Source organism: Varroa destructor, unplaced genomic scaffold, assembly GCF_002443255.2.
Source record: "Varroa destructor unplaced genomic scaffold, Vdes_3.0 BEIS01000005.1, whole genome shotgun sequence".
Taxonomy (NCBI): Eukaryota; Metazoa; Arthropoda; class Arachnida; order Mesostigmata; family Varroidae; genus Varroa; species Varroa destructor.
In genome coordinates, this window is record NW_019211458.1 from 3915313 (window position 1) to 3941506 (window position 26194).

At 38.0% G+C, this 26194-nt stretch overlaps 1 protein-coding gene across 9 annotated transcripts in view; it reads left to right on the forward strand.

Moving 5' to 3' along the window:
* Positions 1-3982: 3982 nt before the first annotated feature.
* LOC111250822 (uncharacterized) overlaps positions 3983-26194 on the forward strand; it is a 53714-nt gene continuing 31502 nt past the window's right edge. Inside the window, exon 1 of one of the 9 annotated variants that reach the window (XM_086989334.1) lies at positions 3983-4660. The gene's annotated coding sequence lies outside the window, so the exon portion shown is untranslated. Of the gene's footprint in view, positions 4661-19619; positions 21835-26194 lie in introns of those variants that run through there. The other 8 variants (XM_022806620.2, XM_022806621.2, XM_086989333.1 and 5 more) reach the window with 8 other exon arrangements.

A 26194-nucleotide genomic window follows, 5' to 3' on the forward strand; every position in this document is an offset into this window, starting at 1 on the left:
TTCAGGCAGATCTTATATAGTTAATCGCAGTTTTTGTATATGATCAGACTCAATCATACGGTCCACTTTTCCTTAACAAAGGGCCCTGTTTGTATTGAGTAAAGTGGTTTTATAAAAACTTGTTGAGTAAATGTATGTGATCGGAGAACACATCGAACTAATGCATGGGCCACGTGGGGTGTTGCATCGAAATAAGCACAGTAATAGACCAGGAATAATTAAAGGGTATCTAGGACTCAACTTTAAGTATGACAGGCGGTAATTTCGGTAAGTCATTAGATCGTAGTGTAAATACAGCTCATGGCCAACTCTCTCGTCAGGCTAATCGTTGCCTCTTCCAAGCCTGTTTTCGTCCTGTCAGCTTTTCTCTTGATTTAATCTCCTCGAAGAAGCGTTTCATCTATATCGCTATGGCTGCAAGATTCTGTGAACGCATGTACGTACTGTAGTCTATCACAAATGCATCGCCTCAGACATTGAAGGAGTAATAGTTATAACTGACATATGCCACTGATGTAAATGGCTGCAATCAATCTATAACAGTACACCGATACGTTAATAGATAGATGATAGAAAAATTGCGTTATTTTAATTAACAAAAAAAGTAGCTTACATAGTGTCTCTATAAACTGTCGAATCGGGGGCCAATAACCAAAATAACAAAATTTTGATTGAAAGAAAGACTTAAGCGAAATAGTACGTGCAAAACACTGTCAGTCTCACACGGAATCATTATCTTAAAGGTTAACATAAGATTTAGTATCAAATTACTCACATGCCCCTTAATTCACTCAATAATAACCTCGTCAATTTTCGTGAATTCAGAAAAGTGCCCCGCCATATTGAAAATAGTATAGTCTAGCTTGCAGTTCTACTCTAAATATAATACCCGTGAAAACCCTTTATACTTGCTAAGATTCGGAATCTATGATATTATATTATATATACGATTAGGTAAACTAATACCATACTAAAGAATTCTCTAAATTGTACTCTTGAACGTATGACGTTTCTTTATGCGACGAAAAAATTAACAAATGACTTCAAAAAACATCCAGATGTGAGCGGTAACGCACCATAGAGACACCCCGAGTTCGACAATATTAGAACAATTTACCTGAGTAAAACTGTTATTAACGGAAGAGCTGTTCGAGAACAACCTAACGAACGAACAGCACACGGATTTTTTCGCACAGGAAAAACTTTTAAGCGGCAATACGCTGTAAAGGTCTATTGTCTATTGTTGGAAGTGTTAGAACCGAATATATTACTGGAAGTGCGCATCATTTTGAAAACAAAGTTAAAATCTGCCTAAGTCGTCTGGTCAGACTGAACGTAATTATATTGAATGCCAATATACGAACGCTTTACTGGCTAAAGACATATGCTTTAAGATGCACAACGTTTCTCTTAAAAAAAAAAAAAAAAAAAAACTATTGAGGTGTGCTGTTAATTATTTGAATTATCTTTGGACGGATACATTTTTGGTTATCTATCAATGTTTAGCCGAACTTAACATGCCATTTCGACATAAAATGGCGCCATTGTTTGACCATTCTGGTAACTGTCACTCGTTTAGGAACCACCTAGTGTTATATACGCGTAGTATATTTTATGGGCGGTATGATATTTGAACTTTCCTTTTACGGAAATCGAAGAAAATTCGGTTAAATTAAAATTCGTAAAAATGTTCGTTTTTGTTTTCCAGCTTTTTTAGAGCGCAACAGTTCGGATTAGTACAAATCAGTCCTTTTCCTATGATTGATAAGTATTATTCAAAGGTGAGCCATATTGAATACACGGACTTATGTGAAGACCCAATAATAAACTCGAGTGGATAAACATTTAATGATAGCATGAAGGCTAAGCTAATAGTACAAACACTTAGTACAGCAGTACGACACAGTCTTTCCGAAGTAGGCATTAGAATTAAACTACACCATAGAGAGATACTACCTACTCTCAAAGAACACCTCTTTAGAAGTTCTTACTTATTAGATACACAAAATCCCATGTGAGAGTGCCTTTTAAAGGTTGAATTCGGGAGGAAAGTTCAAAAGGATTATTCTAATTACGACATATTAGATGTAACACTTTATAGTCACATAAGTACGCTGGTCAGTACGCCTAATTTAGAAACAGATCCACCGCATCAAGGAGATGAGACTCGCATATGAGGTACTGATTAATGGTTCTCAGCGCGCTAGAGCGATACACACCTAAGCACGTTTTAATCACACCCGGGTAAAATTTGTGTCTGTAACTTGATTGGGTCACAGCACTAAAGGTACAACATCAAGGTCTCCATTGGACATTTTAAGCTTTGTGCGGCCTGCGGCGGCTTTGCTGCAAAAACCGGAAATAAGATTAGACCTGGATAATCTCTCCGATTAAATGATTCTCCGATCGAGAAAGAGATTATATTCAGCGACATCATCGTCATTATCGTCGTCATAATAAATCGAAATGGGCCTTTTTTTGAGACAAAGGTAAGGTGTAGCGTTTTTTGCTTGTATTTGTAACAGACAAACAATATCGATCTCCTCAGTACCGAAAGAATATGTGACAGCCTCAAAACACCAAAACTGAAAAACTAGTAGTCCTTCCTTGTATACAAATGACGTTTCGGGATGCGACGAATAGTTGTAGGATAATCCCAGTCATAGCAAAACCGTATAGTTGAAGCAGTATATGCTAAACGTAACTTGCAATAAAAAGAACTTGTTAGACTGAAACAAAATAGTTGTAAGTTTGCAAAAGCCACCGAATCAAATTATTTTTATTCTTATTTCGGGGGGGGGGGGGGGGGGAATGTGTCTGATGATGGCTAAAGTTTTGGTAAACCAAATGACAATCCATTTCCAGTTTCCTGCTTTGAGTATTGTGGCCTTTAAATTCTCGCTGTTGAAGTTGTTTTTATAAAATAGTATGTCAAGTTGAATAAAAACATGTACTCGTTAATACTACAGTATGGATAATTTCACTTGCTTATAATTTATGCATTAGTACCTGCACGCAACACAGATAAATATACATAAACAAAAAAATTAAGAACAGTGGGCTTTACGATGGCTTTCATTGCCGATATCAAAAAATATATGACAAACATAATTTGAATCGCCTATTTCTGGTATACTTATAAAATCATTCAGCTTGCACAGCTTGTTTGTCTGAAACACTCACTTGGGTAATACATGCTACACAATGACTAAATAAACATCTAGACAAAAATAAAAGTATATATATCATCTAATTAAATATACTGCTCCTTATTCGACCGGCATCCTACTTAAAGCCTGTTTGATTTAAATGAAGTGTACACTTAGCTGTAGACATTTGTAGAAAAAAAATATATATATACACTTATTTACTCTTGGTTGCCCAGATAAAAAAAATAACGACGTCAAAATGTTAGAAATAACACGTACTTTAAAATTCAACTTTCTTTACCAACCAACACTCATAGGAAAGATCACTTTTTTTTTTGGCCCACTAAGCAAACAGAAATGTAAGCTTTCTTCGCCTGTTTTTGGGTCTTTGATTTGCCACAAGCCTAGGCTTATATTGCCGGGGTTAGCATCGTTCTCGCCGATGTTTAAAAGTGCTATAAATGCGCTTTAATACCTAGTTTATAACTCTCACTCGAAATCATTATTTCTTATGAGACGTTCCTATAACAACCGGTTGGATGTGTCAATATCAGAGATCAGGTTCCTTTCAAAAAGCTGGTGTGATATGTGAGAGTTACTCGATCAGGTATGTGCGTTGTTAAGGCCCTTATTATTGAGACGCTGTGATTCGACTCATTTAGCAGGTTATTCATACTCTCTCCCCATTGTTTCATATCAATTACGTCTATGCTCGCCGCTGACTCTCACGCTTCTCTCATGTAATCTACAAAGCACAACTACTTAATTCAGATGAAATTAACCGCCAAGTTAGAATTATGTTGGATCCGCTACTTTCCTAGAGTAGCTTGGTAGGCCATTGCAAACTTATATTGAAAACGCGTCAATCCCTCGTAGCCTCACAAGCCGAGCTACGCGATATTGCATGATAGCATGCAATCTCAAAACGTTACAAGAGTTGTGCCAACTGTAAGGTCCGCTGTACCCTATTCGAAGTGCATCAGCCTCGGGGCCCTCGCCGTGGGCCCTCCCTCTCCAGGCTGAAGCCACAGCGAAGAGACCTCAGCCTCGCAAACTGAGGCCCTCAGCCGACGACAGTGCCAGTGAGAGCAGTGGCCGATTCGAACGAGTCTGCGACACGGCGCAGTACAACGGTCAACACTAGCCACCCAATAAGCTGCGATTCTCGGGCAAGATAAGCTCTCAGTCTCAAAACAGCTGTACCATTATTGCTGGTCTAGATGTATCAGCACAAAATCGTTTCAAAAAGCTTCTTTTAAATTAGCCTTCAAGTTTAGTTCCACTAAATTGCTGCTTATTTGAAGGCGCAAAAACCTTTCGTTTGTGCCTACCGAATCCATTTTTACACAATACACAAATAATACACAAGGATAATCGTCGGATCTAATAGTGGTATGAGGTACTTTGAAGGTTTGACAATATGAAGATTGTAAACTGATCGTTCAACTTCGTACCTTGGATATTCTGAAGACATTATTCTTGAAGGACAACACCAACTCAACAGCACTCAGGTTAGGCTCTGTTATCTTTAATCGATTCACACCTTATTGTTACCGCCTAACTAAATAGATATATATTATGCTAAGTATAGCTAAGCACAAGCCGCTTTCCTAGTCCAATTACGAAGCCATTTGGCTCCTTAGTGCATTCCGCAACAGTATTACTCATGTGTACAGAGCTTGCTATTGTTCGCATACATGTACATGATACGATAATGTATTGCTCCTTTACGTTGTAGGCCTGGTACTATTATTACAACTTCTCCATTTTTATGGCTAAAAACAATACCGTTCCTTTATGGGGTATAGGTAGAGTCTAGATTACTGTTGAACATTTTATCAAGACATTCTTTACTATAAAAGGACAAAAGACTATTTTTCCTTCAATCGCTTGGATACGGATGCCTTGATGTATTTCTATTACATCTGTTATATTATATTATTGTTATGAGACACCATAGGATGCTGCATTACTCATACTAGTAGTATTAATATCAGCGACGGTTTTGTCCCGTCCGACCGGAAAGTAGGTCTTAAGGGATATGGTTAGTGAACTAATACATACCCAACCTAACTCATCTACCTAATAATAATAATAATATCTTACTACAGCCCCAAGAGGACAACCTGAATTCTTAAGTATGCACACCTGCGCGGACGTACTGAATAATCGTCACTAAGCTAATATTTAACAAAGAAAACTTCGGAGCCTATAAAATCTCCAAACGGGGAATGGTACAACATGCCAGGTTCGTTTATGTAGAAGATTTTGAATCTCTGAGACCTTCGCTTGCTTGAGCAAGTTAAATAGCAAATGTCTAACAGGGAGTGTTCAACTACGACACACCTAAATGATGGAGACCCTATCCAAAATATTTACCCTGTGACGTCATTCAAAGCAGGGAGCATTGTGGCATGTGACGCTAACAATGAAAATGGGGACACGAGGTCGTTAGGAAATAATCTCGCCCTTTTTGAGGCGACCCATTGAAGAGCAAATGGGGAAAGGGGAGAGGAGGAAGAGTGGGCGAAAGGGGGAGCTTCTTTGGCTCGTTCCCCTTTCTCAAAGTTAGCTTCTCTAAGGAGTCATGGCTAGCTGCTAACTTTGCCGGAGCTGTGGAACCGCTGCGTGCTTTTCCTGGGCTTATATCTCGGTTCCTACAGGCAGCGAGCCTGGCAAGGCCCCTGTCTTGGCGCAGCGCTCCTATAGCAGTACGACACGTACCTTGTTGCTTTCTTACTTTTTTTCAATTAATTAGAAATTCGATCAGAAGAAAAGATTTGTTGGTGCAAATTAATGTATATTTCCCTTACCCTTTTATCGATTTTTTGTGGCAAGAAGAAACGATATGTCATTGAAAGACGGAGTAGTGTTATACAATAAGATCCATATTTTCGAATAACATGCATCTACAGCTATTACCAATTCGGTATATAAATACGCGCTGTCGTACTTATTCATCTGTTATTTTTGGAATATACTGTGTATATCAATACGTTGAGTTGGGGCTGGGATAAAATATGCGTTATATGAAATGGAATGCTTCACTCTAACTAAAGCGTATTGCAGTAGACATGAGACTGTACTTCAACACCAGATAAATAATATGCAATAACAATGGATACTGGGTATAACGAATTCATTAACTAAATAGCCGTTCATTAGATGATGATGTCATCGGGTTCTCTCAGTAAAAGAGGGTTAGCTTCTTTCGGAAGCCTTGTTCAACTAAATTCAGTTTTGCTGAATCCCCCTGTAAAACTTTGCATAATCGAAACGCTTCATGTAGTCTATTGTAATCTATTACGATGGACTAGAAGAAGCTTCCCCATTAAACCACAATATCGTGAAAATTGGTGCTTAAGATGAGCGAAGGTTTTGCTTACAAAAAAAATACTAGGTACTGAGTTCATATACCTAGTATGTCGCATACCATATTTTTTGAGGTTCACTGAGACCTGCGTGAAGCTCTCGCAGAATGATATATTAATGCTTTTTCGGCTAACGTAATCCTTTTAGATAGAATGCAAAAATTATGTTGATGGCTCACTGGAAAAGTTATAAATTATTTTCACCAATATTATAATTCTACCGTAGTATAATGAGTGAGGAACACGTGATTGCTTACGTGACTAGTAGGTTTACACCGTGCGGCAACACCAAAAAAGCAAACTTGGTTTCCCTTTATTATTGTTATTGTATTTGGTATTATCTAAATCAATTGAAAGGCACTGGCGTCAATCGTTAACGAAGTCCCGTGATATCAAAGTACGCCGAGTGAGCAATGGCTGGTGAAGCAAACACAAAAAGAGCGACAGCTGGTGGTTGTATTTTTAGTTCAACCAAAGGTGATGATTTCACGCGTGCTTCACAGTACGCTGGCACTGCATCGGAATTACTCATGCTATTGGGTAGTGAGTGCCCTTTTCGATAGCTATCATGCATCGTCTCTGTTTCGTTTGTTTAGGCCCTCCTTTTACTGCATTTCTCTGTCTGCGCGTGTGTGTATGTGTGTGTGTGTGCATGTGTACGAGTACATATGCATTAGTTGCGATGACTAGCTTACACAAGTTTCTACTACTGCTCTGCGATCGATTTTTCCTTCTTTTTTATCTATGAGTTTGGCTAAACCGCACGATGATGATAGCGAGGCTCCGTGCACTATGAAGTGAATACTATAGTAGATTTTTTAAACACCAATGATCATGTCCCCTGTAGCAGGGTTTCTCCGAGCTTGTTTCAATCTTGGCCGTCCTCATTCTAGGCCGATCACCTTGACCTCCTCAATCCTTCGGCAAAAGGGAAACAAAGAGAGGAATGCAGAGCGGGCACGAATACCAAGGATAGAAAATCGCGGCTTTTCACAGTTGAGCTAACGATATTACACTTCTTGCTCTCTGCTTTTTAAATTGTTTCTTAATAAGAGCCATACTGTAAATACAATCAATTGCGTATAAGTTGGATTTATATATATGTAGATAAAAGTTAAACTCATCCCTCATCGATTCCAAATCAAAATAAGTTCTCGTGTGTCAAGTCAGACCTTGGACTCTTGATCAAAGCGCGCAGCAACGTATCTTAAACTTTCCAAATGATAATAATGCAGTGTCTATAAACAATCCTTAATATAGACGTGTCTTCTTTAAGTTTAGATTAATCTATAGGTTTTTAACCTATAGTAATCTATAGGTTTAAGAGATTAACGCTTCGTTGATTTGTCGTAAATGGTTTTTTTTAATTCTGAATGTCAGTTGCTATAAGTTCGTGTATTGCTTATAGATCAACGAAGTTTCTAAACCTCACCATTTTCAAAACTTCAGCACTATCTCTAACATATCGCTCCTTTTTAGCATTACATACGAGTTATCAGGTGAGAATGTCACTCATGACGTTTTTTGCGAGCATGGAAGTACTTTTTTGTTTCGACCTTTGAGAAACGCATTATTTATAAAATAATACTGTTAAGGGTTATTACACATATTCACTTTCGCTTCGAAAAATCGCTTTCTAATATCAACTAACACTATTGAATATGGTTTTAATGTCATTAAAGCGAAACCACATACAGGAATGTGTTTAAGAATGGATTATTCATAGGCAAGTCCGTAACTTATTATTAAAAGCTAATTTGCTAGATGCCTCTTTTGAAGATTCTAAATAGTATTCGTTAAATTGAATTACAAATAAATAAGTAATAGAACGTCTGTATTATATAAAAAAAAAATTATATAAAAAAAATAAAGGACACAGAATTCTTTTTATTTTTCCTTGGGTCACTGGTTTAATCTAACTTCGAAATGTATGCACACAAATTAAAACTATGTCTTTACTTCTCAGGCGACTTCTAACAGCTTAAATACCGGACGTAAGACAAAAATACATACGCATATATTCGTTCTGGTAACTTTATGAGATAGTAATGAATGTTTACCGTTCAGTAAAAACACGTAACAACGATGCCAATGCAAGCAATCAGCACATCTTCAAGTTAGATACTAACAATTTCGACATATCTGGACTTTTTGTGGTTGACACTTGTAACGGAAATGACCAATAAAGGAATCGTACATTTTGATTTGAATGCTAGTACGTGGCAGTAGAAAAAAGGGTGCATTCGATATACATACTTAATGTGCCAACCGGATAATATGATAAATTTTAAAAGATGTTGTAATTTTAACTTTGGAATTAAGCGTAAACATGAGAACAGGAAAAACTGATTGGTTAATACGTACGACCTCTGATTCGCCCGAAAGCGTAGGAGTGCCCACGTGTTTTCCCTTTCTAAGCAACCTTTACTATAATAAAAAAACAGTTGCTATCGAGCCGCACGCCTCAAATAACAGCAAAATGAGGACCGCAAAAGAAAGGACCACAGAATGATAATGGGCTTATCCCAGTATTTTGCACACGTGTTTCGGGTGTGTTATTGTTTCGAAAAAAGTTACAAACATTAGCTAATTTAAACTAAGATAAAACATCTAATCGTAGCGTTAAAAAAAGCGTAGAGATAATCTCTTCTATCAATTCTATCACGCATAGGTCACATAACTCTGATAGTAATTTTGGGTATTGTATAAAGTATAAGGACAATTGTCTTGGGCAGATCATGGTGATAGTACTTTTTCAAAATAATTTTGGCAGATTGATTAACCTGTCCTTCAAAGCTAGCAGCAGCAATAATCGTAAATGTTTATATACACCTCTCGAGAGTCCAGATCCATCCTAAGAATTTACCCGCTTTTTTCTGACGTGAGGCCTAATGGCTGTTTTACTTATGTTTAAAACTTGAGGTATTTAGTCAAGTTGAACATACTGTGTACCTATGCTCGAAAACTAAATTATATAGAACTTGCTGAGTCAACCATGAGTGTACGGACTAGAGTTAACAGCGTACAGAGAAGGGTTACAGTGTCGATAGCGCAGTCGGTACGCGGGGATCTTAACTCAGGCTGTTTTAACGTGCAGTGTGGGTCATCACACCCCGCAATAAAATGAATAACCGGGCTGCTATGCGGGAACGCATATTCACTTAGAAATCGTTCCTCACGAGGAGCTTGACATTTTTGTGTTCCAAGGATATCTGATTCAGGAACATGTGTTAGTGAACGCGACAAACTCACCCCCAGGAAGCCATAGGTTCAAGTCCTAGTCGAAATTGGATCACTCCTGTTGAATTTTTTTTATCATAATTTTCTACATATCCTCTTTAGTTAAACGAGTGGAGCCGAATAATTCAAGCAAAAATATGTTGCGGTTAGTAAGTGCTGTGAGTAACAACCGAAACGTTTGCGAAGAACGTCGTGACTCCTTGAGGAGTTTGCCAGAGTATTCATCTCTCAGTAGCACTACAGCAAGACCAACTAAAAATTTTATTTATTTATTTATAGTTGTTAAAATTATAGATCGATCTATGCATGTTTATGCATGACTAAAAATAACCCACTAACAATATTTAAATTTGAATATGCAAATATATTTGAATAAACCCGAGGACAACATCAAGCGGAGGGGCTGCCTAATGCCAAGAACAGCGTGGCCGCGATGCAAAGACGGTGTGTATTAACCGAGGTCTCTAGAGTTAGTAGGAGCTTTCTAGGCACTGCTGACCCCAGTTAGCCTCATACAATAAATACGAGTAATTCAGCCTAGTGTGTTTGATGCCTCTGGGTGGTAAATATTCGCTACACTAATATCCGCAAAATAAAGGACGAGTAAATTTTTTAAATTAGTGACACAAATCTTAAAATCTTTAGGTTCAAATCCGCCAGTAGTCAGTATCGATATTATTTTTGTTATTTTCATTCTTACTTAATATTATTTTATTGCGGCCGTGTCTTCTGCTTTCTCTTTTTATTTGGTTATTCTGTAAGGATTGAAACCTTTGAGCGCCGAGATCCCGCGATGTACAATCATATCTGTGGTACAATAAAAACCCAATGCTGTATATTATGCAGTGCATGAAAGAACTAGCAGTTGGCCAAATGCAATTCAATAATATCTCTCTACAAACGACATTAGTCTTTTAAGCAGTTTTAATCGCCACATTCAATTTTCGCAGTGTCTGAAACGAGGTTTTTTTCTTTAACAATTTCTCATCTGTGTTTCTCAGCTGGAGATACAGAATATTTTGCTTTTTTTCACCTTTATTTACCAGGGTATTTTGAAGCAACATGTTTTAGTGCACTTACCTATCAGATACATTGTACAACAAACAGCCGACAATTTATCTATGAAAGAGAATCCAAACAATGTACAAAATTGTTTATGCAATTTGCATAAACCGCGTTTATCGTTAGAAAGTTGCACATAGATGTAGCGTGATAAGATTGAGGCCGGATATCAGCGTTGCGTCTATAGACGTATCGGTGGTAAAAGCCTCGAACATGAAAGAAGCAAATCTCTTGGCATTAGCCGCGTGGCCTGTGCCGTTGTGCATGCTTCGACAAAGCGATTGGAACCTAAGCAGCAATTTTACAACAAGGGTGACTGCCTCAGTTTGAGATACAATTCATGGTTATCTTCGTTCGGATTTGTTGGTAACTACAGTTCGAATCCATCCAGATTTTTATATTTTTTGTCAAGTTTATTTTGAATATTTTTATTTTTAAGAAAATTAAAAAATAGAATGTCTGTTTTAAAACAAACTATGCCATTTCGAACTAACTACTATAAAACACCAAATCCAACAATGCGTAGTAAATTTAAATTTTCCTATACAATGCTTCATGGATGACTACATGCTCCAACCAATACATAATCTTTTTTTGAATAAAACATAAAATATAAGATGGAGTACGCTGCCCTGCATACCTTTATCTAAAACCTAAAACGAAAGAATTCATCGCGCTTCGTTGGCGCAAGCAATAGCTACACCCAGTGTGACAGATCTTCCTTCTACACAGGGCGGGAGATTCTTGGTACTCGGTAAACTGTGAGGTTGATTACTAGGGACGCATTTGTCAATCGGATACGGCCCCACAGTGCAACCAAACAATCTAGGTCCTCTACTACTGAAATTTTTGCAATTCGCTTAGTGTAGTACTTGTTGACGTAGGCGTGGTTAGGAAGAACACCAGTCTGTTCAGTGCTGCAGTTCTTCGATGTTATTCTTTCCCATGATCATAGCTTCTAAAGAAACCAGAACTACGGGGCAGCTTTAGGCTTACTGTCGATTTGCATTTTAGTACAGTCAAAAGTCTATCTAGGTGCATTGAATTTTAAGCAGATGTTATCGTATTGTATTCTGCATAGTACGTGTGTAAGCCACAGCAGATAACGTAGCGGGGTCGAATTCGCTTCGAGTTTAAATGCAGTTTTGGATTACACCTGTCCATTCCTGTTCAAGTTACTCGAAAAAATGACAGTAGTGCCCACAGCGCAGGTCTATTCGCAAAGTCTTACGCTTACATTCACTGCTACAAATATTGGATTTTAGTGAATTAGAATTCCAAGACAACGTTGGAGGGAGTACTAGTCACACAGGTGCGATATTTTAGGTTTGTTGCAGGTTCAAGCCTTCACCGTTTCATTTTTTGAAAATGGATGCACCTGCAAAATTATTTGCGCATACGAACAATTAACTTGTATTACCAATATACGCAAAGAACAAATATAAAAGAAACATAACTATAAACAGAAATTTATACATATATTGAAAAACAACTTATATCTTAATTATTCATCCACGTTCTAATATTACTCTCTAAAGGGTGCTTTCCCGAGCAGTAGGGTGGTGGAGTATTCCGAAGCCTTTGCAATTTGCATTGGGTTTTTCTAAGCCGTGCGAATTTGTCGGCTTCGTACACAAACCCAGAGATTACAAGGGTGTCCGCTCCCGCAGAATGGACACCTCTTCATCTCAATGTACAATATTTAATTAGAGTAAAGTGTTTCAAACTGCCGGATAAGCTTCCCTAATTTTTCAACATACTCAAATAATTTCCTAATACGGTAACGTGGCCGAGTCCAAAATCGCGACGCTTCGACCGTGGTTAAAACTTTTTTATATTTTACGAAAGAAAGGTTCTTTGGCTTTGACAAGCCTAAATTAACATATGTTAGGGCTACCATTCAAATACTTTTCTTTCAAATGAAAACCGCTACGAAATCTTGGTACAAAGACAACCTTAAAAGATTGGTTCGATTGCTTTGTACGTCCAAAAGCTCGATTTTTTTCATATATTCATTTTATATTTTTACATAAAGCTAAACTGCAACTTTATTTGGTTAAACTGTTGCCGCAACGCCTATGAAATGTTCGTGTTACCGTGTGTGAATATTGATTTGGTTACACAAAATCTTCAAAAAATGTATCACCTGAAGTTAAATAAAATAACGCAACGTCAGATACTGTTCGTTTATTTAAACATATTTTCGCTAACTTCAATTGCAAAAAAGCGGCTAAGTAAACAGGGGAACTAGGTTTAGTGCATCCTGCTATGTTGACTCTATACTTTTCATGCTACATTTTACGTTCTCTAACTCAATTCACATTTTCGGCAGTGCGCAATCGTCCTCTGGCAAACCAAAAAAAACAATAATGGAGTGTTAAAAAGGTCTCCATAGAAGAAAAAAAATAAGAAAACTAATAAGTGGATTTTAGAAGCTACTAGTAAATAACAATTTTGCTATACTTGTTCAACTGCACAAGCGAGAATAAGGCCATGCTAAATCTTGCGGTCACCATGGCAACCAACGCCACTTGATAGAAGGCATTTTTATCGGGTTGTGTAGCAACCGAGATACAGCAGCGGAAAAAAAAGAGAACAGCGAGGCGAAACTCACTATGGGAAGCTCGTCGTGTTGTTTCTGTACTTCTTAGTCATCAACAAATACTCAGCAGACGACGGCACTACGATATCGTCCTGCTTGCCCTTTCCACCAAACTCCCTCGTAGCAACAACATAGGGCGCGCCAACTGAATCGCCTGATCAAGTTTCTCTTAGATTATTTTTCTAGCAAATTAGATTTCTACAAACTTATAACAGTAGTTGGATAAAAATTCTTTACTAACGTATATGAGAAAGGTGTACAACTGCAAGTATTCAGCTAATCAGCTATATGCAAAATAACAATATACATACACTTGAATAATTGAATACGCGGTTTATGCCTATATATATGTGATACATTGCTTTGTGCGCCCATTAATAGTTATACACCCAGTGTGTTTCATGAGTATGGAGTATAGCTGCAGTTTGGTTGTTACGTGGAAACTGTTAATGAATATATTGGATGTGTTAAAAACCCAGACTGGAGGAAAGCAATCAGCTGTAAAAAAAAAATCTAACAAGAGGCTTTTGTTGAAGAGAAGTAATTCGTATCTTTGGAGAAGATTTTAGCCAAGTTAGTAGAAATAGCTCAGTTATCAAAACTTTATATGACGTGCATACAAATAAAATGCTGAAAAGAAAAAGCTGGAATCAAGGGGATTCGAACCACAAACATTCACTAACATCTGATGATCTTAGTTATCATCAATTAGGTTTAGAACAAAAAGACTCATAGACTGTTGGCTGGTGATGAGAGACATAACTCCACATGGAGTTGTCCCATTCTGCCAGACTGCATTGTTCGACTAAGCTCTAGTCCCTGGCGGCTTTAAAGCCCCCACGGTTTCCTGGAGTGTCGTCGTATCACACTAATTAGCCCAATCCCTTTAGCACCTCATTTAACATATCGACGAACAAAGCAATGTATTTCCCTTTAAATGATTTAAAAATATTGTTCATAGTGGACTTATGTCAATATGTAAATACATTTTCTTATACAAACTTATCATTAAACAAACATTAAACAAAGAGATATCTGACCAAAAATGAATTAGTAATTAGGTATACTAACACTGCTAGATATTTGCATATAAAGCGTTACTGCTCCAAAACGTACCTGTTCTTCCAACAATACATCATAAATTTATATCGAATTCCACCTTGCCCTCTTTGAAATTTACGAATTGATCCGGATACTACGTCTATTATATGGACTTGTAGTCATGATATTTCCTATTCACAAACAATTTGAATACTTCATAGCAGAGTTCGGCAATCGTTGTTATTGTATTGAAGCGCAGAGAACTGTAAGAAGTTCAGAACAAGAACAGAAGAAGAACTGCAGTTCCTTTTGGGATCTGCTGCATAAAAAAAATTGGAATACTGTTTTTTACATAAAATTTTTATAGATTGGTAGGAAAGACTTTTAAGCTTTCAAAGTTTTTTCAAAGTGTTCGGACATTATAGCTATGCTAGATTTGTAAGACATCAGCACTAACATATAGCAGTAACATATACACTCTGATGTCACTTTTTCCCGTTCGGCAATTTAAAACGTGTGAAATATGCTATGCCACCCCGAGTATCAACATTTCACGCTGAACGTCGACAATCAGCGTTTTATTTAATATAGAATGTTTGATGCCATATTTAATATTTAATTAATATTAGCCTTTCTTGTGTGAGAAGATTGCAGTGCATAAATTTAGAGTGGGACGTTATATCTTCATTGATTATTGAGTCTTTCCCTATCTCTGAATACGGTGATAGCACTATTATCTGTTTTTGTTCACAGCCTCATAAGGAATGTGCTGAGACGCGGGTTCATCAGATGCGCTCGTACAGTGACTTTTACATAGAATTTTTATAAAGGCAGAGGTTGCATTCGACGACCGTAACTAACAAACGTAAACCTACAAAATAGATTGTCCTTGAGTAAGTTCACGGTCTTGTTTTTATCGACAGTTGCACCTATTTTTCAGTACTTCACTTCATACATATATATATATACTTTTTTTCAAGCCTTTTCATCTTACTAAACCAAGATCACATAAATGGAATGAGTAGACAACATCCGGTTGAACAAAGTTCTGTTACCTACGAGACTAGATTTTGTCATGTAGAGCCCGTGGGCATAGACGCATGCATATGTTTACGTCTGTATGTTTATAGTAGGATTGTAAGTATAGACGAGCTGGTTTCCGTCACCTATTTAGCGAAAGTCGCTACTAGTAGTACAACTACTATATTTTATCGTCGGCGTTTTTTAACTCGACTGTTCTAATACGAGATGACAGCTGGATGCGGGCGAAAGACTTCTTTGTATGCTAGTTAATGACATTTATATTGGCATCGAACTATTTCCTTAATTAATCACCAAGTGAAGGAAATTTGTATATGTGGACGTTTAACATTGATTCTAATTACCGCACCAATAATCTTCTAAAAATACAAATTATGGAAGTGGAACATTTCTGTTTCTTTTACCAAGCAGGGTACTATCGAGTGGCATTCGGCTCTTATAAATGCCTAAAGTATACCTTCCTACGTTGTAATGAGAATTTCCATGTGGGGTCGACCATATAATTTTCTGCACTCTACACAGTCATTTTTATGAAAATATTTATTTATGAAAACTTTAATTCGGTTTAGGCTTGTTACTTTATTACTGTCAAAGCCAGCTTCGCTAAGGTATTAATCAGGACCTAATAAAAAATATACACATACACATTATCGTAGTGCATACCAATAATATATTGAGTCCTACGTAGAACAAACGGATTGCGTGTTACGTCGTAATAAGCACTGGGGGCAGCGAGGGAACAGTAAATCATCGAAGCGGAGTCGCTGAGAGACTAGCGAAATCGAGGATAGACGACGTGGTCGGCGAAGTTGCATGGCTATAGTCTGTGAAGGACAGTAGAAAGTCACGTTGTCACCAAGCTACCAGTTCTTAAGCACTCAAGACCTGGGATTACTGGGTTAAATCCTTAGAGACCGCAGCTGATGTCTGCCGCTCTGTGCATAAGTGCTTGCTTATGGAGGTCTAGTTTAGTCCTGATTCGAATCCGCTATGGTTAGCACGGAAACGTGGATAAGGTGCGTGCGTTCGAACGGTTTCCATGGTAATGACCATTCAACGTAGGAGAATATTTTTGTCCGGATAGGAGAATGTAATGTAAGCCGTTATATCTACTCAAAAGAACTGGTTTTTACTATTAAGGAACTACAGGCCACCGCCTGACTTGACGACTCTTGCGAAGCCCACATGATACTACCAAATACAGCGATGTATAGTAGAATTCAAAATGTGTGCAGTAGTTCAGATTTTGATGTCTTTTATGGTGTGCGTAGTCGTTTCCGAGCTAAGCATCATAGCGCAGAAAAATTCACGCATTAGCTTGGCATGGAACAAAGGAACCAATTCGATTGCGAAGTTCCTGTTACTGCCCATTATGAATTCAGAAGGATTTTGAGGTGGTCGAAGGTGTAATGGTATAACCCTCATATGAACAAGATCTGTGTTAGACGTAGGAGCAGTTGTTCCGGAGGACGCGGTCATCAGTTGGGTTACCATCTTGGTCATCCCCCATCACCTAGGGAACATAGATGGACATGCAGACATTTATGAAACTATACGGCGGATACTGAAACGCCTCCGTATAGTCTTACCCGTGTATGCACGGGTCAGGAGAATGGTGAGTGGATGTGGAGGTGGCTAACGTTCGAGTGCTGGCGTCCGCTCGTATCTGAGAGAATCTTCGATTGTGGACCCGATCCGAATTAGAGTATAGGGTGTACGGGCGAGCATCGACGAATGTGATCTGAGCAAGGCAGGATAAAGGAGTAAACAACACAGGTATTGCAGTGTCTGAAGGACGGCGCCAGAATGTTGGAGATGATCGCATGCTTCCAGAAAGCATCATCCTAATTCTGAAGGGTTGGCACTACCAAGGAAAAAGCAGCAAAGGACAGCTCAGGACCGTGTTGTAACACCCGATAATATATTCAGCCCTGGGCATTTCTACTGTTATTGCTGTATTAGGACTACGTGTAGAGCGAATAAATCGCAGTTGTAGTGTTAATGTCTCGTCACTCATCGAAATGTTCGCCCTATTAAATAATTTCTGGTAATTCACGTCTATTTAAGCAGAAAAGCAGGGCCTCTGCTACACAAAGATGGAATTTTTTTCAAGTCTGCCTTGAGCATTTGCGATTTTTTTCAAAGGGACCCTACAAGCAAGCCCCGATCGAAGAAGGTTGATCAGTCTAGATTTTAAACCGAAGTATTCCTCGCGGTTTTCTTTTGACTCTTCATGAGTTCACGCCGTCGGGCTCCATGGTCTCCAAGGAGCATTATCATGCAGTTTTAAGAGGACTATTCGAGGCTATCTAGCGCAAAAAGAAGTGCGACATAACAAGTTTCTCGAACACCAAATTCGGGCTAAACAAAAACTCGATCGTCTGAAGGATTGAGAAAAAAATTTCTGAAATCTGTCCCGACGATCAACTTTGAGAACTGGTGACATAAGGCGGGACAGTTGCAAAAGGGACAACTTAAATCGGAAGAATTATTTAACTACTTACCAACACAGAACAGACAACTCATAAATTTTTAAACAAAAAGCAAAGCCTTGTTTTTTGCACCTTGAATGGACGATATGAATCTTAAAAACATGTGTGTATATATTAGTACCAACGAGCCCACAATTATTCAAACCTACGTAAGATTACTCCTACATTCTACAAATTATGTTACGTATAAATTATCACTGGTACAAGGGTAATTCTTCCTACTTGCAAAACTTTTTTAACATCTTTACAGCACTCTTAAATTTTAAAGACACGTGGACTTGCCTAAAATAATTCATGCGAGCCTCCTTCAAAGTCTCTTTCATGAAAAAAGTTCATAAGGTAGCCTAGTGGGTCTTTCAGGCTTGGGCCGTCGAATAGAATGTCCTCTCATAAAACAACGAACATTAACTATGCGAATCCAAATGAACTAGTGGAACTTTACCATGCTTACACAGATGCCACTGAAATGCCCTTGTCTTCCCAAGCGCAAGGCGATCCAAACTTGCATCTTGTGAACTTGGATACGATTTGCGAAATATTCTACCCTCTACAGAGAAAAATATTTTCGATACAGCAAATCTGTGACGTACACATCATCGTAACTAAAAAAATATATTCAAATAAATATCCGTCTAAGCTTCTATCTGAACGGCCATCACTTTAAGACCAAGTTCAGGCTTTTGCTATCGCATCGTATATGATATCACGTAGTTTCTAGTCCCTGTGTATGTTTTTAGTATTTAAAAAGTGGCGCCGAATCGATCCTGAGTTGGAAGAAATGTACATACGATATGTGCTGTACCTCTCAGAATATACCTGTTCACGAGGGGTTGTGATGTTCACTGCTTAGATCCATTAAATGAGCCTCGTATTTGCTAAAAAAATTACTGAGTTAGGAATTTTTCTTGAAAATGTTTTTTTCATTATTATTTACCCCAGAAGGGACGTGGAATGCAGCCAATGGAACTTTTTGAGAACACGATTAAGCTTAATCACCACAATAAAAATAAACTCGGAGAGGTTCTTTTACTTGTTTACCTTAAATCTTAGACGTTTATTTTCAAAGATCCTAAAGAAAAATGTAAAATATGTTTGATTTAACCGTAGATTATTTTTTGCCTTAGTTTCTTTTAGCTAAGACGTAAATTTCCTGGAAATACTGGAAGACTGGAAATACTGTTTTTCATAAGGGGGACCTGATTGGTCGCTTTTGAGTTTAGGAGTCGGGTTTTGGAACCTAGGTAGTTTTTTTATGATGTTCACCTTAAACTGCTAACCAACTTGGACGATTTATAGGGTTCTTAAACTTAAAATTTAAAAAATTTTCATTATCTAAGGATGTTAACTAGCTGAACCACTGGTTTATTGCATTCGTCGTTTCAAATGGACAACCATACGCGTTCAGATTTGATACGCTTACTGAAAATACGTTTATTTGGTGATTTTTACAATTTTAATTCAATTAAGGTGTGATTATAATACCAATAATATGAAACTCCTTAGTTCAGGTCCAGCCTAGGATCCATGCACAAAAACGCTACGTAGATTCCTTAGTTAGTGGAATACGTTGCGCACTACGGCGTAGCTGCCTCATTGACAGAATCTACGACGGCATAGTCACTTTAAACAGCAGCATTGATAGCAGCAAACTGTTCGCTTCAGATCACGCGTCTATAGTCGTTTTATATCTCTGCTAGGACTGTTGTTGCCATAGCCTCCGTGTCGAATAAGTCCATTTTAGATTTCGGTTTGCCATGGATCTGTCACTTCCTTGCCATACAATGCCCTATAGATACCGTCTTAAATGTGCTATAGCTATTTTTGGCAGCACTCTATTGTGAGTACCCATAGAAACAAGAGTTGTGAACCAAACAAGGCCCAACCGACATTTCAGCTCGTTCAAGTGTACTGCTTTCAAGTCCCCAAGGCGGCGACTTATTACCAATGCCTCTTCGACGCAAAGGAAGAGGAAGAGTGAAATGGAGTGGAGCTTGAACGAGCCTTAAGTGGTGTTTTGTGGTACTGTGAATATCAACTAACTTCGAGAAGCTAAATGGCACTTAAGAATTTGTTTTTATTTGGCTCTTCTATCTATATTAATCTTCGTGCCGATAATGCGTCACCGCCAAGCGCGTTACCGAGTGACTCATCACTATGGTGATATTTATAATAGGGAAATTTCTATAGGGCACCGATTAACAACGAGTAGCCATAATGTGAAGCAAATAACAACACGTGTTTTAGCCTAATTCGAATAATTTTTCCAATAAAAACCAAAAACTGATTTATGAGACTAGATTTTCTTGAGGCGATTGCTTTATTTCTACATACTGCAGCCTACATTCTAGAAAAGCTTCGCGTGTCGGTAAAGCTTATATCATATACACTATTTTTTAGAAACCTATTGTATAAAAATTCTAGACTATTGCTTACGCCTCTGTGTCGCCTTAGCACTATTTTATATATTCCTTTTAGTACTTTTCAGTGCACAAGACAGTATATTATAATCTGCTGAAAATAATTACATGCATATTCTCAATACGATTTGGCATTTGCCCTATTAAACGAGCGTTGACTTTTCAGCGATAACGTTTGCTTGAAGGCCGGTGGCAAGCTTGCGCTAGGAAGGCTTGAAGTGGATTTTCAACAACGTTTAAAATTTCTAGAAAACAGCCATTGACGCACACGGGCTACAGCTCATTGATGACCTGGTATTGGAGAGCCAATGTCGCTTCATTTGCGACCGTACAGACTGTAGCTTGAACCATTCATCTTCGAAATCGAAAATGTTTAGCCAAATGTGGTACTTTTGGATGTGTCCGTAGCACTGAAACTGTACTAGATATTGTTCTTTGCGTATATTTAGCATTACTGGGCAGCTTATGCAGTGCATTGTCGAGGGCAATGGTGTCAACAATAATAGCAGAAGCATTAAATACAGCAAAAGAGGAACTCTCGTATGACCTGTAAGCATGTCTCTTGTGCGCCTGGTCACCGTTACCGTTATTTGTCGGCCTATTCTGTGTTTTGCCGATACGCCTATATCGGCAGCCAGACTGCGCGCAAGTAGCACTCTCCACGCTCAGCGAGTGCCTCACTCTCGCCCGACAGGAACGATTCCTGTGGCAACAGAGGTGCGGGCTCATAGGTTGATGCAGGCGGGAAACTGAGATACTGACTGACTAAGTGATAGGCTAGCGGACTCACTAACCTTTTACTGATTGGGTCTCTATTTACTGTGGTGCTAGTACATACATTATATAAGGCAGCAACAAATAGCGCAATGATTTCTTTGGCCGACTGAACATAGAACGACTTTTCTTAACGACAATGAACAGCGGCAGCGGCACTATCACCAATATCGATGAACTGATGTCCGGCTGAAGGTGGCGTCTTGTCGCGCGATTCTTGTTCGTTTTCGAGCAGCATCAACAGCTGCGACTCCAGCTGCCATCTCGACCGCCGGGTTTACTGCTACTTTGATTATACCTCTTTGTTCTAGGTCTTTAAAATTTGAGCAAAAGCGTGCCATTTTGCTATGTGTCCAAAGTTGATATATGAATTGTTAAACGATCGTTAGTTTTCGTCAAACACGAACGGGACTTGAACAGATTAAAAGTGGCGCCAATCGAGATGAGCGAAAATGGATAAAGTAACATATGATTATGATGAAAACGTGGTCCAGTACCGACTGTGTGATGTGATGTGATCAGTGTTAAATTCCATCGGTAATCGTTGCGGTGAGTGGGGTAGCATATGTAGTTCCTGCACCCAAATTTAGCTTCCAAACGACAGATGTCATAAATTAAAGAATTTGGCCGCCAGCGGTGGACAAAGTAAGCATTTATGGGGAGTATCGTATGGTAATTATGTTCCGAGAGACTGGAAAGTTAAATTGTATTTGAGCTATTCATATTCAGAACCACTTACCCGTTTTTTCAGAATCATCGCATATAAATTTTTGTTACACTCTATTTATTTTGGCCGGTACCTCTGCCCGGCATTGGTTCGGTGCACCAACCATAACCAGACTAAGGCTTGCGAGATTTCAACAGCGTTCTATCTTTATCTTATTACCAATTTGTCAGTGAGGCCGACCTTTATATCCGTTATATTAGCATACTTGACTAGAGCTACACAAACGAAGTATTTCATGACATCTACCAAGCTCATCATAACTCCACCAGCCTTCTGCTGTCGAAGATGCAGCAGACGTTCATTAATCTAGGTATATATAACGCACACTTAGATCATTTTATGCCTTTAGATAAGAGAAAATCAGTCCAATATAAAAAAAAAATATATATATATAATATATCCTTAAAACTTCAAGATGCGGGTACACACAGTTACTTATTTTGATTGAAAATGAGTCGTGAAAGAATACATCTAAAAAAATACGACATTCTACATGTGATGCAATAAAGACAGTAAAAAAAAAAAAAAAAAAGCAGCACATGCAATTATGATTCCTCTTACATAAATAGGACCTTGCTATATATATAACGATAGATATATCGTTTTACAAACTGCAATGTCCACTACATTCTTTTTAGTGTATATTTGTACATATACATACATACATATATAAATTCTAAGACTAAGAAAATTAAGAGATTTCCTTAGGCTTTTTGTCTCTAAAACTGTTTTTAAACAAGAATAGAATTCAATGAAATTTTTTGTACGTGGTAAGATTGCTATCCTTGATGATCATTTTTATTGAATTTAGCTACCATCGACGGCGACTTTGAGATCATTAACCAGTCACTACAAAAAAATATTCCTTCTTTAACCCGCAAACAACTTTTCAACAATCGCCGTGCATCAAGCGCTCCTTACGAGTGTCGCTCAAAGACGCTCCACATAAAAAATCTCGCACAATGTGCAGTTAATAGCTGCTCGAAGGACCCAAAATACCGGGACCAAAACGTCTCCAACAGATTAGCCGCTGGGGCTTATCTAGACGACCCAATTACTAAGAGATACTCTCCTCTCGCAAAATATCACTAGTTTTGGTATCCAAAGTTCAGGATATACGGTATACGTTACTTGAGAGCGCTGTAAATCTAAATCCTATTAATGATCTTCCGTTCTTTTTTCTTACAAAGCTCTGCAGATTTTCCTGCAGCTTTATAGAAACTATCAATAACGTAGACTATAAATTTCGGGCAAAAAATCAAGTTTATGTTGATGGGTGGTTCGTCCCACGTAAAGAGATTGAATGACAGCTGATCTTCGTTCAATACGCGAGCGGCACACCTTTCCCATTATGATGAGTCTGCGGTTTCGTTTTAGGTGAAACAGGCTTTTTGCCAGCAGAAATAACGGATGGACAGATGTTTACTGCTATGACAAACAGTCTGACTGTAAACCGAAAACCCTGTACATATATATATATATATATATATATATATATATATATATATATGTACATACAATTTCAAAAAAATATATATTTTTTGGAATTGGACCCGTCCTTAGAAAAGAATGTCACACATGGTGTCTGTCGAGTGTTTTTACGAGTGCAGTAGTATTTTTTGGTCCTAATTTTTAATTAGTAACCACATTTTTAATGAATGATGGTGACCGTAACCTGAGTCGTTTAACGCATATAAGAATACTTTATATAATGGATTAAAACGTCAACTACAACTCTCAGACATTGGCGACGCATCTGGTAAGTAAATGGAAGGTATAATGCAACGTAGCGCTAAAAATGCAAACCTATTTCAGAGCGAGTTACTTATATGTAGGGAGATTTATTATATAAAATTCGGATGCTAAGAGGACTAACATTGTATATCTTAAATAAAATTATATAATTCTATTTTTATCATTATTTTCGTTATATAGCTTCTTGCTTTAATTTAACGTGCTTCATGCGAATATATATATATAGGAAGCATTAACGTCTAAAGGGACCAATAGGGAAATGTTACCAGCGCGGCGTTTTCGGGGCTAGTTCTACAGGCTTAAAGAAGGATAATGCTGACAACCATGACCTAGCTGGCTTTTATGATTTCATCCTTTCCCGCTCGAACGAGACTGCTTTGATATTGTTCGGATGTCCCCGAAGAAAATAGCGGATACCTTTGGGATAGTATGCTGGAAAGCGCAATTTGGCCATCACGACGGTTAGTTAGTCAGTTGATTTAGCAATGCAAAGCAAATTTTATCTGGCTGCACACGTTTAAAAAACATCAGTCTATATAACGTCGACTAAACTATGTCTGAGTTTTTGCAAATATTCCTAATTATTTGCAGTAGGTAACCTTGGTGGCAAAAAAGGAAGTTGTTGCAGAACTTCCTTCTGTTTGCTAAGACAAAAGTAGCGCACCCTAGGCATAGTCCCCGTGATGGTGCGTCTGCCGGCAAATCTTAGGGTCACGTAGTGGTCTAGGTTTTATCCGGGTATTCGTTTCACGTTGGGCCGTGTGAGGCAATGCTCAATGGCGCCAGTACCAGACGTAAAACCCGAACCATTTTGACAAAAGCAGGAAGCTCGCGAATTATTATCGCTTAGGGTGCGAAGACAAATCCTCTCATAGCGTCAGACGTGGCAACTTTTATGGATACGACGTTCTTGTGTATGTTATTTCACTAGAACACTAGACGCTTGGTTCTAAAACTACTTTTGCAGAATGGAGTCACTGGTAATACCGAGTCTGGTGTTGTACTGAGTTGCGTCGTTGTGATTTACGACCGCGCGCTACATTATATTAATCAGGCAGCTGACGAGATTTAAACTTAGTTCTTGCAGTGACGGTGTCCTGCAGTATAATGATAACAGTTTTATAAAATCACTGTTCATCTTATAACGGTAGAGAAGTGATATCCACAACTTCATTGGTTATGATGTGTATTAGTCTATCTACTATTTTCTATGATAAAATTTCCAAAGATCGGTTTTGTTGTTAGATTTTGATGCATAATCGTTTTTAATAAGTTTTTCATTTCTACTGTGAAACACTAATGTGTACAAATCAAACTTAATCAACACATAAATATAGTTACAATGATATTTTTGAACAGTTATAAGGAAAAGATAAATTTCTATAATAGAAAGTCATTGGTGATCGAAAGTTGTTATTATCTCTGTTTTTTTAAAGGTTTGTCATTCTCAGCCACGTTGTGTAGCTGTTTATCTACGCTTTTTCTAATGAAACTTGTTCTCTTCGTAGATCTATCCCTGCCTTTATTTGTCTCTACTAAGTTATTTGGCCGCAATGAATCTATCACATGACGTAAAATGATAGCATGAAAACGATCGGCCTAGGAACAGTCCGACAGATGCGTATTCTACAGCTACAGAGATATGGCATTGCTTTCAACATTTTATCTATCCTCTAATTTTTTGCTTTATTACCGGCATAGCTTCGTATCATTCTGAAAGCTTAATTCAGGCGATAGTTACAATATGTTACTGATTCATAAATCAACATGGAAACAAAATGTTTTCAATTATCCAGCAATGTTTATTACTTGCGTTTAAGCTAATTACTGCTATGTTATAACCTTGCATCCCTCAAGGTTCTTCTTGAGAAGTTAAGAAAAAAAAAATCATTCCAGGTGGCTCGACAATTCTTGGTTCTCTAACAACCAAAAGTGCTTTGTGAGTTGTATATAGCCAATAGTTGCAATTCATGGTGTACATATATATTAAAAAGTTCATTTGAGATGTCAGTGAGATACTGTATGACAGAGGTTACTATGTTATTAATTATTGATTAATATTATATATCTTTTTAAAATCACATTTATTGTTAGGCTCTTATGAAGGGATTTGAAATTAAATCATTTTTAAGGCACAATCGAAATTGCTTGGTAGATCACTCAGGTCTCTAGAAATTAGCCAGTGAGAACCAACAAGTTGAGTTTACTCGGGAAGATATCAATTTAGGATTCCTGCCGCGAAAATTAATCGACGATCGGTGAAGATATTGGAGAGAAAGGTTTTGAACGGTAGCACAGTAAGTGGGTGGTGCGAACGTTTTAAAAATGGAGATTGGAATACCGGAAGGTAGCGCAGAGGCAACCAGATGTCGGGACCCGAAAGACAAGAACGTGTCACCGTAATCGAAAAAACTTTTCCCGAAAGCAGGGCTTGAAGTCTAGGGGCTTTGTCGGCCAAAATTGGCATTTCACATGTAGTGCATTACCAAGTTATAATCTCAGTACTGAAAATGCGGAAACTAA